The 12,980-nt window shown below is 44.6% G+C and overlaps 1 long non-coding RNA gene across 1 annotated transcript in view; it reads right to left on the reverse strand.

The window, feature by feature from the left end:
- Nucleotides 1–6,368: 6,368 nt before the first annotated feature.
- Nucleotides 6,369–12,980, reverse strand: part of LOC141102465 (uncharacterized) — a 40,780-nt gene continuing 34,168 nt past the window's right edge. Inside the window, exons 2-3 of the long non-coding RNA XR_012235117.1 lie at nt 7,081–7,240; nt 6,369–6,997 (exon numbers count right to left, since the gene is read on the reverse strand). This is a non-coding gene — a long non-coding RNA (uncharacterized lncRNA). The remainder of the gene's footprint in view (nt 6,998–7,080; nt 7,241–12,980) is intronic.

The following is a 12,980-nucleotide window of genomic DNA, read 5'->3' on the forward strand; positions in this document are numbered from 1 at the left end:
CACAAACGTGCAGTGGCGACAAACTACATGCATTTTTAAAAGCCTTTAAAAGCCTTTACAGGTTACCACCTTAGGTTTACCGAGGAGATCTACTGCTAAAATTACTGCCCTCGATCTGACCTTTGCGGTGATACCTCACATGCATGGTGCAATTGCTGTTTACATTTGACGCCAGACCAATGCTTGCGTTCGCCTTTGCGCGAGAGCAGGGGGGGACAGGGGTGCTTTTTTTTTTTTCTTTTTTTTTTTTTCTTTTTTATCTTATTTTTAAACTGTTCCTTTCATATTTTTTTTAATCATTTTTTTTGTTATGTCAGGGAATGTAAATATCCCCTAATGATAGCAATAGGTAGTGACAGGTACTCTTTTTTGAAAAAAATGGGGTCTATTAGACCCTAGATCTCTCCTCTGCCCTCAAAGCATCTGACCACACCAAGATCAGTGTCATAAAATGCTTTCCCAATTTCCCAATGGCGCTGTTTAGCTGTTAAATCTAAGTCATGAAATGCTCGTAGCTTCCGGTTTCTTAGGCCATAGAGATGATTGAAGCCATTCTGGTCTCTGATCAGCTCTATGGTCAGCTGGCTGAATCACTGGCTGCATTCTCAGGTTCCCTGTTGGGACAGGAGAGCCAGAGAAAAACATGGAAGACGGTGGGAGGGGGGACATTCCCTCCCACTGCTTGTAAAAGCAGCCTAGAGGCTAATTAGCCGGAAACCCGACTGCTGGCTAAAAAGAATGATACCAAGATGATACCTAAACCTGCAGGCATCATTCTAGTATAACCACTCAAAGTTCAGCAACATACCAGTACGTTGCTGGTCCTTGTTGGGCATATATTGTAATCTTTTTATTCATGCAGCCTGTGGGCTGAACGAAAAAAAGAGATTGATTGGTGGGTATGCCTCCCTTCATCCACTCACTTCTAATGATGGGCATACATGCACCATTTATATATGCCGAAGCATGGGGGCATCCGCCCCAAAAGTTAGGGGCAAATTGTTCCTCCGCCCCTGCTGCCCCCATGCTTTGGCATATATCACCTCCGATAGCGCTGGAGTCACGGCCTTATGTATCGTCGGAGCAAACGCTGTTGCTGTCAAGATAAATAAATCCACGTTGCAGCTGAATGGCGTACCTGAAAACAAAAAAATGGTTAACAATAAAACACAGTAAACAGTGAAGTATAAAAAATTGCCAGTTTGGTAGTGTAAATCCCACCCTACAAAATTGGCTGCCTTTCTATACAGTTGTTTCTCTTATTACAACACAGAGACAGGCCATACGATTATAGAAGACCTAGTGGAAGTGAATGGAAACCATGTATCTGACTGAATAGAAACAGCAGCAGGAGACCCAAAACGATCGTTGGAGGACGAATTCGTGGTACCGCTCAGGATTGGGGACCCATCCAGGACCCTTTTGCCATGGACCAAGGACAGCTGTAACCTTACCGTACCTAATGGTGTAAGCTCGTTTGACTCACCGCCAACGGCCTGTGAGTCCACCACGTCCGGTAAGGGTATTCTATATTGCTTTTTGCTTGGTTGAATATTGGAAAAGTTCACAGGGGACAGGACTAGATGCTACTGTGAGATTTACATCTATGCTCTAGGACATCTTTGCTCGATCGAATGAACTATTTAATACCCCGGAGACTTACCATTTACCTCCATCTTAATTTTTATTATACATGTTTGCCTTTGATCTGAGAGTCTGGGACTATTTTACTATGTACACCTAAATTCACATTATCGTTCACTATACAGCACATTGTTATTTATGATTTTTAGATCACTTGATTTGTGTACACATGTTATGATTAACTTGTCTAATATATTTTTTTATGGGTCTAGCAGGACCTAGTTTTGATATATGCACAGGTGTTTCATATAAAACATTTCACATTAATGTTTATTGGCACAATATAGCGCTACACTTTTTCTTTCTTTCATTGATTTATACAATTAGTCTAATTGGTGGTGTTGGCTGCTTGATATTTTTTGGGTTGGCGCAGCAGATTTTTCTTATTTTATAAAAAATTGCATACCTGAAAAGCAATCATGATAAAACATAATAACAATAAAACATTGCAGAATAGAAGTAATACAGTAAAAAAGAGCAGAACAACAGAGAGAGAAAAGAGAGAGAGAGAACAATAAAACAATAACTATTTTTGTTTTTTTTATTCTATATATATTTTTTTGTTTTTTTTTTACACTTTTTTTGTAACTATAACTTTTATAACTGTAACCGGTTCCAGGTTCAGGTCTCTCAAAATGCAATGGCATCTTGGGAGACCCTGTGAAAGTGTGCCTAGTCTGTGCAGTGCTGTACCCTACGCTAATACTCAACTAGTGCATGGTAGCATTCAAAACAGTCACCAATGCAAAGACCAGGATTGTCAGGACAGGAGGGACAATAATAGTGGGTGTCCCGCCTATATCCGCACTTGCTGCAGACACAACATCTTTTTTGGGGGGTTCGTTAGGTAGGGGTACTCGGGAGGACATAAAGAAAATGCCTCTCATGCAGCCAACTGCATTTGGTTGGGGATGTGAATGGGTGAAGTACGGGTGCTGCAGAAGTGGTGGGTTCCCAATTAGGATTGGCGAATGCAGCAGGAAGGGCATTATGGGCACGACGGGCCTGTGTTTGTCTTCTTCTTGGTGGCAGCGGGACACTACTTGTGCTTGCCAACTTACCAGCTTGAACTGCACTTATGGGACTCACCACGTCACCAAGTGTTACTACAGTGCTGGTTTGACTACGACCGGGGTGTACTAGGCTGCTGGTGCTTGCCAGTTCACCAAAACGCTACCAAAAAAACTGTTAGCGATCACAGGGATCAGGCCTGACTCTGTGAACACTGCAGTTATGTATTTAGTGTTTTGTAAGTGACAGTGATCGATCGATACATTGCATTTTTGGGAACCCTAAACTGCTGGGGACGCTAGCATAGATCTGATCGGATCAGATATTGATCCGTTCAGATACTATACCACTAAGGGAGGTGTACGGTGCGTGCGTGGGTGTTAGCGTTACTGGCACTAACCTGACACTGCCTGGGGCTGGTGCTTGCCAGTTCACCAAAACGCTACCAAAAAAACTGTTATCGATCGCAGGGATCAGGCCTGACTCTGCAAATGCTGCAGTTATGCGCTTAGTGTTTTGTAAGTGACAGTGATCGATCGATACTGCACTTGGGTGGGCTGGGCTGGGCCGGGCGGAGGGGCAAAACGCAGGTGCTAGCAGGTATCTGGGCTGATCCCACTAACACTGCATTTTTTGGAACCCTAAACTGCTGGGGATGCTAGTATAGATCTTATCGGATCAGATATTGATCCGTTCAGATACTATACCACTAAGGGAGGTGTATGGTGCGTGTGTGTGTGTTAGCGGTACTGGCAATGAACTGACGCTGCCTGGGGTGACGCAGACCCTATCTGACCCTAAAATCTAACTTATATCACCGCCGGGCGATCAGGGGGTTAAACCTTTATTAGGTAATAAATGGCGGGTGCCCTGACACTATAAAAAATAAACTAACTAACCAGCGTCACCCGTAACAGTTATACGGTGATCACTGGTGAAAGGGTTAACTAGGGGGCAATCTAGGGGTTGAAACCTTTATTAGATAGTATATGGGGGTCCCTGACGCTATAAAACGCTGACAGCAAACCTATATATTTACCTCCCTAACTAGCATCACCAGTGACACTAATACAGCGATCAGAAAAACGATCGCTTCGTGACACTGGTGACGGGGGTGATCAAGGGGTTAAAACTTTATTAGGGGGGGTTAGGAGGGTACCCTAGACCTAAAGGGGCTAACACTAAGGCTATGTTTCCACTACTGCGTCCCCAAAGTGGCGCGATTTACACTGCGACTTTGCAATGCGATTTGTGGTGCGTTTTGTTGCGACTTTAAATACGACTTTGTGCGACTTGGATGTTCTGCGATTTAGCCATAGTGATGTAATTCCTTATCCTGCTTACTTATTTCCCCTTCCTCTTTCGTTGTCACGTGTTGTATGTTTGTTAGCAAACATGTTGGCTATGCAATATGTTGGGTCAGCAGTCATTTTGGCTGCTGTAGCAGCATTTATAGATGAAGAAGAGGAGGATAACCGGAGGAGGAGAAGGCATAGGTTTTGGATCCATCCCATCATCGCCCAAAGGGAAGTGAGAGGCCAGTTTGGGGTCCTTTACAACGACCTCCGTGCTCATGAAGACAAATTCTTCAACTACACAAGGATGTCAATTAGAAGGTGAGAACATTTTTGGATGTCAACTTGCAAATGCTGCCAGATATATTTAGGAAAATGTGTATATGCCTGGTCAGTATGACTCTTTTTAGAATTTTAAGGTTTGAATAGCTAGAAGTGTTAACTATAACCTGTTCAAATTGTTATAATAATGGAACTCGAATTGTAAATATTTTATTTTTACATGGTCAATGTAAATAATAGCCATATTTTATCTCTTTACAGTTTTGATGAATTGTTGGCTTTGCTCTCTAGCCATTTAGAGCGACAAAACACAAGTTTCCGAAGGAGTATTCCAGCTGTAGAAAGACTCATTATAACATTGAGGTAACTTTTCATACCTAATTTTTCTTCTATGTGGCATTTGGATATCCACAGCATTCTTTCATCCTCTTTACATGAAGTAAACCAAAAAATACTAGCATGTAATTGTGCGCGAGATTGTTTTTACAATATTAACTTTGCCTCTACATCACCAGTGTCTTTCTCCTGATCCTCTTCTTCCTTCACTTCCTCAGGAACCTCCTTCCTAGCTTATTTTATTTTAGTTTATTGAAGTAGCTTAGTGTAAATATGTATCATTATAATAAACTGTATGTACTTTTCCATTTTAGGTACCTGGCAACTGGACATTCCTTTGCAAGTTTGCATTATGAGTTTTTGGTTGGCAAAACTACTGTCAGCAATATTGTCCACGATACCTGCAGAGACATCTGGAATGTCCTTAAGGATTTGGTCCTGAAGAAGCCCACTTGGGAAGATTGGTGCAAGATCGCTGAAGTTTTCTGGGATCGTTGCAATTTCCCGAATTGTCTCGGGGCAATTGACGGAAAACATATGAGGGTAGTGATGCCCATCGGCAGTGGAACAAAATACTTTAACTACAAAAAATATTTTTCTTTTGTATTACTAGCAGTGTCTGATGCCAATTATTGTTTTACCTATATAGACATAGGATCATATGGCAGCAGCTCAGACTCCAGTATTTTCCAAAGATCATCGTTTGGAAGAATGTTGCGGGAAAATGGTCTGGACCTGCCACAGGACTGTCCGTTGCCAGGAACAAATGGGCCGCCAATGCCATTTGTGTATGTTGGGGATGAGGCCTTTGCTCTCAGTGAGCATCTATTAAGGCCTTATTCCAATAGGTGTCTAAGTGAAGAGAAGCGAATCTTCAATTACCGGTTAACGAGGGCAAGACGAGTGGTAGAATGTTCATTTGGCATTTTAGCCAACAAGTGGCGTTTGCTACATACACCGATTAATTTAAAACTTGAGAATGCAATATCTGCAGTAAAAGCAGCATGTGTGCTTCATAATTTTGTTCGAATTCGTGATGGCTACCTTTTTGAAGATTCCCTCATGCACGATCTGGAAGGTGCACAATGGAGTGCCAGTAGGGGCACCACCAATGGTGCCACTGTGCGTGAGGGATTCTCGTCTTATTTTATGTCTGCTGCTGGTTCTGTCCCCTGGCAGCAGGATGCCATTGCATAATGTAATTCATGCATTTTATTGTAATATTATTTAAATGTCTGTTATGTTTCATTGCATCCAAATGCAGAATAACAGGTCTTGAACACAAATTCTAAAAAAGGATAAGCAGAAAATGCATAATGTAACCAGAATAATATTTATTTTCCAGATTTTTGTGCAAGAATGCACCGAAAATGTTTTTTTTTTGGTTTTTGGTGAACTACACCATTTTCTTTTACTTTTTAACAAGCACAACAAATATTAAAAAAATAAAAGATTTCACTTTCAAAAACACAAACATAAAAGTCATAAAAAAAATAAAATATATAATCTGAATCTTTTTTACAAGACAAATCTTTTTTCAAAAAGGAAAAAATAAAGAAAGAACTTCCATGAACTGAAAAATTCTACAGTTGTTGTTTTGGCCTCCACAACCAACCAAAAAATATAGAACAAGTGTTAAACCCACATAAAAAATTATCAAAAATTACAATTGCTCGTATGTTTTGTTTTCATTGGTCCCGGAAACGGAACTATTGGTTGGTCTAGGGAAATCCACTGATGAACCAGGGTAATATTTCCTTTCCAGAAAAGGCGGAACCTGACTGGGTGTAGGCTGCCTAAGTTGGTGAGTGGTTGGGGGGCCAAGGGTAGAGGTAGAGGGGGCAGGAATTGGATGCAACATGCGTGGCCTTGAGGGATTCAGCATATTACCATACTGGTCACAGTATGGACGGTTTATTGGTGGAGCATACTGTGTACTTGGAAAGTGAGTGTATTATTGATAAGGGGGATATTGGGGAAGGGGGGGTTGCATATATGCAGAGGATGTTGTTGGCCCCTCACCCACAAATGATTGAGCAGTTGACATCAAAGCCATCCTGAGTGCATATTTTTTCTCAGGGGGTACCTGTTTACATATGCCTAAAATTACAGTGAGAAATGCTGTGTCTTCACACTGGTTTTCTGCCATTTTAGTGGACATCTGACTAACTACATTTAAAATTTTTTCCATGGGTTTCACAGGCCGGGCACTTCCCCTTGAAGATCTTCGCAAAGGCCTAGAGACATTGCTAGGCCCTGGTTCTGCATCCTCCTCATTCATTGAGTTTGATGTTGACCTTGATTCATCTACGAACAGTTCCTTGTCAACATTGTCTTGGAATTGTTCTTGCTCCTCCTCCGCAGCAGCTTCCTCTGACTCATCCTCTGCTGCCAAACCCTGTGTGCTGTCTTCCCAGCTTGCTTGGGTTCTGAAATACCAATCACAGATTTGTAAAGTAAGCATTACAATTTGATATGTACAATTCGTAACATATGCCTGCTGATAACTTACTCTCGCATTTCCAACACTGGTTTTAAAAAATCCAGATCCCCGGCATGGGCATATGGGGCTAATCTTTTGGAGCCGGAACCACTCCTTCCTTCTTTTAATTTTCGTAAGTACCGGTTGTAGCAGTCTTTGAGACTTCTCCATCGAGTTTGTAACGAGTGCACTACAAAATATAAAGCAAATAATAAATTAAAACAAAAAACTTTATTAACTGCCTATAGGTCATTCATTTGCTAGGCCGCATAATTGATATGGATGGTGTTAAAACAACCGCTAAATATATTAACCATGACACCTACATAATTGGACATGTGCTGGAGGATGTTGACAGGGCCATCTTTAATATTATTTTATATTATTAGGACCGTGGTCAAATATTATTTGTTGTCCCACACACACACACACAGATTTACTTTCCTGCAGCCACAGGTTACACGAAAGTAACTATATAAATTCCACCATCAACACAGATAGTGTTGACAAGGGATTCCCTCCTGCCGAACCACTGTGATCTAAGGCAGGAGAAGCGGTCCCCACCAAGAAAACACAGTGCACATTGTTAACACACACCCATTTGTTGCAGAATATTTAAATAGGTGCAAGGCACAAAGTGCTAAGCAGCATATATCAACCACTTACTTTTTGAAGAACGTTCTGTGGCTGATAAAGAGTCCCAGGTCTCATAATATATGCGAGCCACTTCCAACCATGCTCTCTCCTTCTTTGCATGATCTTTGTAACCTGCATCTCTGAGGTCATTCATATATTGCCGGACGTTGTCTGACAAGCCTAATAATTTCCTCATTGTCATGCACTTGTCGCTTGTTTTTTCTAGCCCTAGGCATGCTTCCTGCTGTCTTCCACACTCACAGACATCAATATAGGAAGTGATGTATTTGGGAGGAGCAGAGATCATGTGCTTCCGTAGACTTCCGTGGAAGTCGCAACAAAGTCGCGGTGTCAGACATGTACATACGACTGCATTGCGACTTAATACCTTTCTATGGAGAACAAGTCGCACCGAAGACGGAACAAAGTACTGCAAGAACCTTTTTTGGAGTCGCTGCGACTTGAGTCGCACCAATTAGAACGGGGACCATTGAAATACATGGGTTTTGACTTGTCATGCGACTTGACATGTGTCAAGTCGCAAAATAAGTCGCAGTAGTGGAAACAGAGCCTAACTGCCCTACCACTTATAACTGTCACAAACTGACACCAATGCAGTAATCAGAAAAAAAACTGCTATTGGTGTCACTGTGACAAGGGGGGGTGATCAGGGGGTGATCGGGGGGGTGATGTGGGGTGAAAAGTGTGCCTAGTGTGTTTTACTGTAATGTGTTGTGTTGTGCACTTACTCAGATGTCTTCTCTCCTCGGCGCCGGAACGGAAAATACCGACCCGAGGAGAGATGACATCACTTCCTCTGCCGCTGTTTACATTACAGCAGCAGAGGAAGATTCTCATTCGTTGGGAGCGATCGCGAGGGGGTGGCCGCGAATGAGTGGTCTCCCCCTCAGCCTGGATCACTCCCCTAATGAAGCCGACCGCCTCAGGCACCGGGGGGGAGCGTGATGCGCCCCCCGCCCACGGGAAGCAGATCACGTACCAGGTACGTGATTTTGCCTGCCCGTGCCATTCTGACTCAGTATATCTTTGTTAGGCGGTCGGCAAGTGGTTAAGAATGTTTAAAGTGAAACAATAAAAGTGTAATATTCCTTTAACCTCCTGACATCCGGCCGTAGCCGAATGACGGCTTCAGCGCGGATGTCAATTCCCGGGAGGACGTCATATGACGGCCTCCCCTTTCCTCGCTCCCCGTGCACGCTCACGAGCGCGCAACGGGGAAATTCTGTGTTGGCCGTGTCCCTTGGACACAGCCAATCACAGATCGCTGTAAACGGCCAATCACAGCGGCCGTTTACAGCGCGATCGCTGCCTCCAATGAGAGATGATCTAAAATGTAAACAATTGAGATCATCTCTCATTGCCTGCTCTCTCTCCTCACACAGAGACAGCGTGTGAGGAGAGAGAGATCTGTCAGCCTTCAGTGAGTGTTTGTTTGCCATTTACTGTGCCCACAGTGCCCATCAATACAGTGCCCATCAACACAGTGCCCCATCAACACAGTGCCCCATCAATACAGTGCCCCATCAATAGTGCAGCATCAGTACAGTGCCAAATCGGTGCCCACCTGTGCCAATCGGTGCCCACCTGTGCCAATTGGTGCCCACCTGTCTGCCCAGCGGTGATCAGTGCATCAGTGATCCAGCTGCACATCTGCACAATCAGTGACCACCTGTGCCACCTCATCAGTGCCCACCTGTGCCACCTCATCAGTGCCCACCTGTGCCAATCAGTGCACATCTGTGCTGCCTCAGTGCACATCTGTGCCGCCTCATCAGTGCCCATCTGTGCTGCTCCATCTGTGCCGCCCCATCTGTGCCACTCCATCTGTGCTGCCCCATCTGTGCCGCCCCATCTGTGCCGCCCCATCTGTGCCGTCCCATCAGTGCCCAGATGTGCCACCTCATAAGTGCACATCTGTGCAATCTCAGTGCAGATCTGTTCCACCTCATCAGTGCCCACCTGTGCCGCCTCCTTAGTGCCCACCTGTGCCACCTCATCAGTGCCCACCTGTGCCGCCTCATCAGTGCCCACCTGTGCCACCTCATCAGTGCACATCTGCACATCTGTTCCACCTCATTAGTGCACATCTGTTCCACCTCATCAGTGCACATCTGTTCCACCTCATCAGTGCCCCTCTGTGCCACCTCATCAGTGCCCATCTGTGCTCATCAGTGCCGCCTCATCAGTGCCCATCAGTGCAGGCTTAGCAACCATGGCCAAAAGAAGCTTTTCCGCCGAGGAGGCGTACCAAATACTGTCCCAGGCCGACGAGAGCAACGGGGAGCTCTCTTTTTCAGATTCCCTTTCCGATTCCGAGTCGGACATAAATTATGAGCCAGTCCTCAGTAGTGAAACACTGAGTGACTCAGAGGAGGAAGAGATTCGGCCCGCCAAACGAAGGCGTTCTGGTGGGGAGGCAGTGGCATCTACCAGCACCGCAGTCCCGTCCACCAGCACGGCAGTCCCGTCCACCAGCACGGCAGTCCCGTCCACCAGCACAGCAGTCCCGTCCACCAGCACCGCAGTGCCATCCACCAGCACCGCAGTGCCTCGGCAAGAAAGGCCAAGGACCCATGCCAGCCTTCCCTATGCCCTGCAGAACCCCTTGTGGCTTCCTCCTAATTCAGGAGAAGCCAACATTCCCCCTTTCACTGCCCAGCCAGGAGTCCAGGTGAACACGGGGAATTTTTCCCCAATAGATTTTTTTAATTTAATTTTTACCGAGGACATGCTGTCAAGTATTGTGGCCCAGTGCAACCTTTATGCACAGCAATTCATTGCGAATAATCCAACGTCCTACTATGCCCGTCCCTACGAATGGAGAGACCTAACGGTGGAGGAATTGAAGGTGTTTTTTAGGGCTCACATTTAACATGGGACTCACGAAAAAAAACACTTTGCTGTCCTATTGGTCAACCCACCCCCTCCAACACATGCCAATATACTCCAAGGTAATGCCCAGAAACAGATACCTCATGATAATGAGGTTTCTTCATTTCAACGACAATACCCAGTGCCCTCCCCGAAATGACCCAAACTATGATAGACTTTTCAAAATTCGGCCACTTTTAAATTATTTTTCTGCACTATTCCCCCTGCTGTTTACCCCAGACAAAAACATATGTGTGGATGAGTCCCTTCTTAAGTTTAGTGGCAGGCTTAAAATAAAGCAATATATTCCCAGTAAAAGGGCACGCTATGGGGTGAAGGTATACAAATTATGTGACCGAGTCACAGGTTACTTGTATGCCTTCAAAGTGTACGAAGGGAAGGACACCCAGCTGCAACCCCCTAATTGCCCAGACTACTTGGGATCAAGCGGGAAAATTGTTTGGGATCTCACATACCCCCTACTGGAGAAAGGCTACCACCTGTACGTAGATAACTTCTACACATCTCTGCCCCTGTTCCACAACCTGCATCGGATGAAGACGCCTGCATGTGGTACCATCAAAAAGAACTGGAAGGGCTTTCCTCAAAGTCTGGTCAATAAAAAATTGAGAAAAGGAGAAACGGCGAGTCTACGAAACAACGAGATTTTGGCAGTGAAGTGGAGAGACAAAAGAGATGTGTACATGTTGTCTTCAATCCACGATGATACTTTCATGGAAATCCCCAGAAGAAATGGCCCCATACAGAAACCTAAATGCATCTTTGACTATAATTTGTTTATGGGGGGAGTCGACTTGAATGACCAGATGCTGGAACCGTACCTTGCCACAAGACGGACATACCATTGGTATAAGAAAGTTGCAATTTATTTTTTTCATTTGGCCATCTACAATTCTTATGTCATTTATCGTAACTCCACCCAAAACCCCAAACGCTTCCTTGGCTACCAGGAGGAAGTTTTCACTGCCCTTACATTCCCGAACGGCCCCCCAGAAAATATCCGATCTGATGTTCTAAGTTGACTCTCCGAACGCCACTTTCCAGATAAGATCCCTCCCAAACCAACAGGCCAACGATGGCAAAAAAAATGTAAGGTGTGTACCAGAGCTGGATTCAGAAGAGACACATCTTATTATTGTGCACAATGTCCTTCTGAACCAGGCCTCTGCGTAGGTGAATGTTTTCGTCGTTACCATACTTCAGTAAATTATTAGTGAAGTATGGTAAACGTAAGCCTCCGTTCCTGCAATTTACCCTCACACCCCTTATGCCACTGCCTCCTCTGTAACTGACCCTGGCTTGTTATTTGACCACGCTTCTGCCTAACGATTCTGCACATACCTCTGCCTGATCTGGAACTGACCCTGGACTGTTATTCGACCATGCTTCTGCCCAACGATTCTGTACATACCTCTGCCTGATCTGGAACTGACCTTGGACTGTTTGACCATGATATTTGCCTGCCTCTTGGACTGATCTTGTACCCTGCAACTGGACTAGTGGGATTCAACACAGGGGTCTCACATATGTGAGGGGCTCCAGAATTGTTTTTCTGGATGAAGAAAACAATTTATTTTGTTTTCTCAATCCTAGATTAGGGTCTGGAGACTCGGAGGCTTCAAAGAGATTTGGGTGGGGGAAGCCTCTATCCCTGTCCCCATTCTGTCCTGAATGAGGCCCTACTTCTGCCTGTAGGACTTACTGCCGTCATGCCTCTGCCTGTTGTACTGACCACACCACATGGACCTGCCTACTACCAGGACCAATATTTTTGGCACTGCGGACAATATCTCTGCCTGCACTGACCCTGGACTTTATATGTACAGTAACCCTGCCTGCTGCCTGGACAATTGTGTTCGCCACTGCTGACCAAGTCCCTGCCTGCTGCCTGGACCAGTGCTATCCTCCTGTGTACAACTGTGCTACTACAACCACAGGTAATCTTTTTTGTTTACGCTTTGCTTAGCATAATGTATTTTTGGGTGTAATTCTTGGTATGTGCATGCTATGTGTCCCTGGAACACCTGACGGTGTTCCTTGCATGTTGGATCTCTGTATGTGGCCAGGCTGTGTAGAAGTCTCACACATGTGGTATCGTCATACTCAGGAGGAGTAGCAGAATGTATTTTGGGGTGTCATTTTTGCTATCCAAATGCTATGTGTTGGAAATATCTTATAAACTGACAACTTTGTGTAAAAAAAAATGCGTTTTCATTTTTTTCCACATTTTCCAAAAACTTCTGGAAAAAAATAAACGATTCAAAAGACTCATTATGCCTCATAGATTATACGTTGGGGTGTTAGCTTTCCAAAATGGGGTCATTTTGTGGGTGTTTCCATTGTCCTGGTGCTCCAGGACCTTCAAAAGTGCAATAGGTGGT

The sequence above is a fragment of the Aquarana catesbeiana genome, linkage group LG07 (assembly GCF_042186555.1).
Source record: "Aquarana catesbeiana isolate 2022-GZ linkage group LG07, ASM4218655v1, whole genome shotgun sequence".
In the NCBI taxonomy this organism is placed as follows: Eukaryota; Metazoa; Chordata; class Amphibia; order Anura; family Ranidae; genus Aquarana; species Aquarana catesbeiana.